Source organism: Mytilus californianus, unplaced genomic scaffold (genome assembly GCF_021869535.1).
Source record: "Mytilus californianus isolate M0D057914Y unplaced genomic scaffold, xbMytCali1.0.p SCAF_3, whole genome shotgun sequence".
Classification (NCBI taxonomy): Eukaryota; Metazoa; Mollusca; class Bivalvia; order Mytilida; family Mytilidae; genus Mytilus; species Mytilus californianus.
The window spans coordinates 115,563,916-115,571,457 of NW_026262679.1; positions in this window are offsets into that span (position 1 = coordinate 115,563,916).

Here is a 7,542-nt window from a genome sequence, read left to right on the forward strand (position 1 = left end):
CATCCATGACTCCAGTCTATAATATGAAAGAAATATTGCAACTTTTATTTACATTGGGTAGACTTTAAGTTAACAGTAATGTATATGATAACTATTTTTAAAAGCCTTTAAAGTAATTTCTCATTTGATGTATACAAATATTTGATAAAAGTATATGTTAAAAGTTTGAGGGTCATGCTGTGATGATAAAACATCTGAAATTTAATTAACAAAAATGAAAGAATTATGATACGGTATCGAGTAATATTTTATACTGTTTGCACTTGTTACATTGATTAATAATGTTTGATTTTGTCAGTTTTATGGACTTTCCCTTTTTGAAAAAAGTAAAATAATAAAAGTACTGAACTCCAAGGAATTTCAAAAAGGAAAGTCCTTTATAAAATGGCAAAATCAAAAGCTCAAACACATCAAACGAAAGGAAAACAACTGTAATATTCCTAACGTGGTACAGGCATTTCCTTATGTGGAAAATGGTGGATTAAACCATTAAATTTGAATTTGTCTTGGAGTTTGGTATTTTTGTTATACTTTTGTTTGCAATTGAATTCAAAATACTTTTGATGAATGGTATTAGAACTTCATATTCGTTGAAAAAAAAACAATAAATAAGTACAAAAAAATAACAAAAAAATATCTCTGATCCGAATACTTATCTAACTATCGCCTTACATAATTCAAGAAACAAATTTCCGACGAGTTTATTTAACTATAGATCCATTTTCAAAATGTTTTCTCATATTTTTAAAATTTACAATTCAACCGTTCAATATATAGATATAGGAAGATGTGGTATGAGTGCCAATGAGACAACTATCCATCTAAGTTACAATTTATAAAAGTAAACCATTATAGGTCAAGATACGGCCTTCAACACGGAGCATTGGCTCACACCGAACAGCAAGCTATAAAGGGCCCCAAAAAAATACTAGTGTAAAACCATTCAAACGGAAACACCAACGGTCTAATCTATATAAAAACGAGAAACGAGAAACACGTATGAACTACATAAACAGACGACAACTACTGTAACAGATTCCTGACTTAGGACAGGTGCAAACATTTGCAGCGGGATTAAACGTTTTAATGGTACCAAACCTTCCCCCTTTTCTGAAACAATAGTATTACATCACAACATAGAAAAACACACTATAAAATATCAATTGGAAGGCTTAACTCAATCAAAAAACGTAAATTAACACACAATGAACGAATAAATTTGACCTGTGACACCTGAATGCAAATACACAGTTAATAAAAAAATTACAAGGGATAAATAATTAAAGTCAAAAGTAAATAAACAGGTTTAAACAAAGTTAAAGTATGATATCACTGTGAAATGTCAAACAATTTTTAGAAAATCATCACTTTTGAGGAAACCTGCGTCATATTATACACAGGTAAATGAAAATAATTTTGTTGTCTTTTTTGTTGTGTAACAGCATTATGACTAATGCTGGTCATAATGCTGAATCAGATTGCAATTTTATGTTTTAAATAGCAATAGCTGAGTTTTGTACAGAAAAAAAAGAATATTCTTTACAAGAATCAAAGTTTTACTGGTGGAAGAGTAATGTTTTGCCTTTAATCTATTCTAATTTATGTCGTTAACGGGAATCCTTTGAGGCAAAATGTAAAAGTGTGTTGTTTTTTTTTATATTTAAACTTTCTCCTTTTAATGATGGTATTAATTAACCTTGGTAGTCTGGTTTGGAAATATATATATTTGAAACTTAAATTTAACATATTTTCAATTATGCGATGTTTTGGGAACCCAACAGGAATACGTCCTCTAGAATGCTTTATGTCTTTAAACAATTTTGCTTCTTCAATTGATATATTTTCTTTAAGAAAATTCCTAAAGGGGCATTAGCTGCGAGATATGAAAAAAAATCAAATATGATTTTTGTTTTGTTCAATCATTGATGAAAGTGTAATAGTGAAATAATAATTCGATTTTAGCAGCCAGTTAAGTTCAATTTTGTCAAAATAAGCTAAGAAAAAGCTTGCAAGTGAATAATTCGACCTCATTGAATCCGGATTCATGTGACCTTCAATATAACCCCTTAGCTAGAGAGTGGTTACGCATGTATTAGGCGTGTTCAGCTATTAAAACGAAAAGAATGTCATCAAGTGAAACAAAGGTGAACCATTTCGTTGACTGATTCGATCCCCCCCAAAAAAATTCCTATACAGGTAAAAATGATGATTAAGTTATTTTTTAACCTACAACACGAAATCAAACAGACCTAGTAAAGTCCAATTGAACGTGGTCGTTATCTATTTATGTTTTTGTTTATGTTTATATCAGATTATGTGACCGTCGGCAGTCTTCGGATGTCATCTCGATGGTTAATTAGATAGCATCTAAACTAAACTACATACGAAATGTTGATCCTAAATTATCGAGTCCATGCATTGTTAATTGTTTATTTCAGACTTATTGAAATTTGGATATACCTTTCAGTATTATAAATCAATTATGAGAATTTGAGTCAAATCGGTGATCATGAATTTGACAGCTAATGACCCTTTAAATGGTTCAATATTTACCAGCATTACATATTTTATATATTATATCATATATTTTACGATCTAATAAGTTTTTTTATGATTTTTTCATTGTTTTCTTTTTGAAGCATACCGTTTTGATCTAAGATATTAAACGTTAAATTATCAGCATTGGTTTTATGATCATTATTTTAACGCAATGTTATTAAAACTTCAGAAGGTTTCAAATAAAATAGAGAATGGAAATAGGGAATGTGTCAAAGAGACAACAACCCGACCAAAGATCAGAAAAAACAGCCTAAGGTCACCAATGGGTCGTCAACACAGCGAGAAAATCCCGCACCCGGAGGCGGTCTTCAGCTGGCCCGTAAACAAAAATGTGTACTAGTTCAGTGAAAATGGAATTCACCCTAAACTGAAAAACATATAAATGAACTAAAATTAAAAAAAACATACAAGACTAACAAACCACCGATAAAATATGGGATGCTTCGCACTTCGGTAAGCCGCGGGCTGTCATCGAAATTTGTTTTTGCATGGTTATAAGAATATTGATCTAACACGTGTATTTAATATTTAATACCTTTGAGTCATATTAACCTGCAGTTTTAATAAGTCATTCACCTAGAAAAATCAGGGATGATGAATAACTATTTCAAACTGTTTAACGTCTGTATGTCAAGCAAAACAGTCTTTATTAAGTCACCTACATTTGTAAAATAGGGTATTTATTTAAGCACTTTAATTTTTCTAATATACTAGTTTGTAAAGATAAACAGTATTGTTGTACATCATGCGATTCCGTGTGATACTGCTATTAGTAAATCTGACGAAAAACCCTTGGTAAAAGCAAAAAGTAGGTGCGAGGTTTTCTAAGAGAATAGGAGTGATAAATGCTGATGAGGAAATAAAGAGGCAGCATATTCAAAAATGTTATGCAAAAAAGGGAATCAATGCGTCGCTTCTTGATGGTCAATTTCCTACAGTTATGAGCAACCGTTTCAGTATTCAGAAAGGTTGTTATATCTAATTCTTCTTCTACTTCTTCTTCTTCTTCTTCTTCTTCTTTATGCGATGTAGTTAAACAATTAAAAGTTATATGAATGTTTTAGTTTTTAGTTTCCTCAGTTAAGTGATATTGCAAGTTCTTTATCCATGTCGATTATTCGTTAAGAGAGAAGCGGATGATACCAAAACTAATACGTTGTAAACAAACTGACAACGCCATGGCAAACAATGAAAAACTACCAAAATACAAACAACAGTATACCAAACACAACATAGAAAACTAAAGACTGGTCAACTTCAACCCTACTAAAAACCGAGGGTGCTCCGGAGGGGAAAGTTGATCTTGCTCCAAATGCGACATCTTTCGTGTTACTCCTATCAAATACGATGATGAGTTATATCAAATGCCTAGGCATCCCACAATAGGGGATTGATTATTGTTTCTAACCCTAAGACATCACCAAATTAATAAACCATCGGTAAAGTAAATGTTCTTACCCTGAAACTCGACCGACTGAGTCAAAATTGAAATAGAAACACGTTTATCATGACAAATGTCGACGAAACGAAGGTCTATAATTACAAAACAAACAGGTTAAACGAGAAGTCAACACATTATGAATTCAAAACGTATATCTAACAAATTATAAGCCTTTGATCAATGATGAGTTTTACATATATTTATGTAAAAGGCCGTTAAAAATGAAAAGAAATGAAAAAAAAAGACCCACAAGAATTAGCTGCATATTCTCCCTTGTTAATCTTGCTTGTTGCAAAGGCTTTTTGTTTGTGAAATTCATGTTGCAATTTGTGGTCATTAATGGATGAAAATATATCATCCTATTTCATAAAAATTGTCGTTTGAAATGAACAGCAAAAAATTAAAAAAAAATCATTCGATCTGATCGCATTGAATTTCTCTTTTTAAATCAAACTAGAATTTTAAAAAAATGATTTGACAAAAACGTGTTAACGCATAGCATATAAAACTAATGAAATACTGCAGTTGACAAAGTTAAGTGCCTCAAAATTTAAACAATGTATGTAAATCGATAACTTTGAGTTGGGTATCTAAATAATCAAGTTAAAGCAAAGAAATTGAGATAAAAGTATACTCAGTTACTGGGGAAACATGCATTAATTAGCATTAATGATGTAATATATAAATGTATGAAAAAGGCGTTTGATTTTTTACCAGGTGCGGAAAAAATAAATACAACCGCTATAAACTATATTTATGGCATACTTGTATATTGATCTTTATCAAAATGCTTCATAAATGCTATGATAGTCTATCAACACAAATATAAAGCATAGTTGTTAAAATACAAAACGTTCAAATGGGCGATCAAATTGACTGCTCCTATCACGTGATTTCAGTAAATATACTGATAAACTACAGAAACTGTACGAAACACGTGTCTCTCTCATTTTCTTGTGCGATTCCCTCAGTTTTTGTTTGTTACCTTGAGTTGTTGCAGTTGCAAACATCGGTTAGTTGCTGCTGCCTTAATCTAATAAATAAAATTTCAAAAATGAGAAATTGCACAGAGATACATTAAAACAATATCATAACATACCCTGAAGACACAATATATCCGTGGAACAACAAACATTTCATTTCTTGCAGTGTTCAATTAGACAAGTTCCTTAAAGGCTTTAAATGTTTAAGTAAATAACGGTTTCTTAAGTACATCTAACCATATCGAGTAATCACTGCATATCTTTATCATTATTTTACTATGGTAATTTATAAAAAAAAAATAACAAAAAGACATTCCACCTTTGTAGTTTTTATCGGCTAACCGTAAAACTTTAGTAATTTATTATTTGTTGGGTTTCTGGTTTTGCAATGTTTTGTTCCTGTTAATTTATGTTTCTTATCTGGTTGGTTTTTTGTTTGGTTTTGTCGTCTTTTCTTTGTTCTTGTTTGTTTGTTGATCCTTTTTCGAGTTTGCTATTTTATAAAATATAGAAATAAATAGATTTAGTTAATAACTTGATTTCAACAATAAAAGACCAAAACGAAAAGCAATATTTTAATTAACAAAATCATACTTAAGAATGGAAAGGATACCAAGACTTAGCTCATATGTAAACTCTTGCAATGTATACGCGGCAATAAGCATAGAATTTGATATGATACTCAACATCTTTATTCCGTTATACATACATCCTTTTCACAAGACAATATAAGTGCACGATTGCTATTTTTGGTACTTGTGTTTGATGAGATGTGCCAACAGCAAATGTCAAATTGAGGGGCAGTCTATTCGATATTTATACGTGAATTATAGTTATTGATCGTTTTAAGTATAATTACCTAGCTCAGTTACCAAGAATAACATAAGCTAAGCTGCTAGTGTTGGTGTTTTTCTTGTCTCCGAGTGTATGACTATTTAAGTAGCTTGTATGGGTGGTCTACAAGTCCCGGAGCATATCACATGCTCAGTAGCCATTTGAGGTGGTCTGCAAATTTCTGAATGAATGTCTTGTTGCTAATTAGTCACTTGGGTTATTACTTGCTTAGTAGCAAGTGTTGTTTGTCGACAAGTTCGTTCTTTGCTCATCAGAGTTAAAATGAAGTGGTACTCGGCATTCATAGGCAACCGTGCGGCCTTCAAAAATGGTTCATGTCTGTAAATTTGTTTGTCGTAAGTTGTATTGATAAAAATTAGGCCGTTAGTTTTCATGATTGAATAGTTTCATATTTTCGGGGCCATTTATATCTAATTATACGACGTGGGTATTTCTCAATATTAAATGCCGAGCAGTAACCTATAAATGCCTCCATCTTCGTAATTAATTTGAACTCTGGTTGGTAATTGTTTTTGGCAATTATACCAATCTCCTTATTTTTTACATAGATATATGTCTGGTGTTGATTTGTGAAAGCGACCGTAGTTTTGTATAAGTATTTTGTTTATCTAGACCAAGTTGACATCGAATGAAAAGGTCTCACTATTTCACATTTCAATCTAATTTATATATTTTAACAGTTCATTTGCATTTGATAATACTTTTCATAATCAGATTAGATAGTCCCTACGTATATAAATATTTCCTACTGTGGTTTTCAAAATATAATTGGTGGAATATTCTAATAGTTAACGTATGTAATGAAATCAACATTTGAATACTGTTAATGTTTTAATATAGTTTTGTTTTATCAAAACAGATGACACATTTTAAAGCATTTCCCTTTCATTACTAAAGCGTAAAACTTTGGTTTTCTATGTTGTTTTGTGTACTGTTGTTTGTGTGTTTGTCCTTTTCTTTTATAGCCATGGTATTGTCAGTTTATTTTCGACTGATGGGTTTGGGTGTCCCTTTGGTATCCTTCGCCTTTCTTTTAACATTTTTCAAACGGTTAATTTACAGCAAATGAACATTTTACTGATATTTAATATCATTGCAACATTGCTGAGTACTGTGTTGGTCGTACCTTGGGGATGATACGTCCACCAATAGTGACATCGACCCACTTGTTGTAAAAACTCATAAAAATTACAAGGTTATGATTTGTGACGGCATATGCGTGTTTCGACAATATTAGACTCATCAGTGAGACGGTGTGATTGGAAACCCTTTAATGGCTTCTCAAATTAGAAGACCAAACATTATCAATTTTGAAAAGAAAGAAATTTACCGATTTCAAAATAGCACAATCATGTACTTTTGAAGTGCTTTGCTGAATTTACTTTTATCAGGAACGCCTCAACTAAAAAAATATGAAAACCAAGTGTGTATAAGTACCCGAAAACGTAATGAGTTATATGATTGAAAGGAACATTAAGGATATGTGAAATGCATTTATGGTCACATTTGTTTGTGTTTCAAAATAAATATAAATGTGGTGGTTCTATGTCACCAACGAAATGTCAAAAATATATGTGTTTGTTTAATTTTCTGTATGATGCAATCTTTTCGTTTTAAAACTCGATATGTAGGTAAAGGTCATCTAAAAAAAATTAACGTTTTAGGGTTATGAAGGTACTGTTTCTTTTATTTATTATTTATATT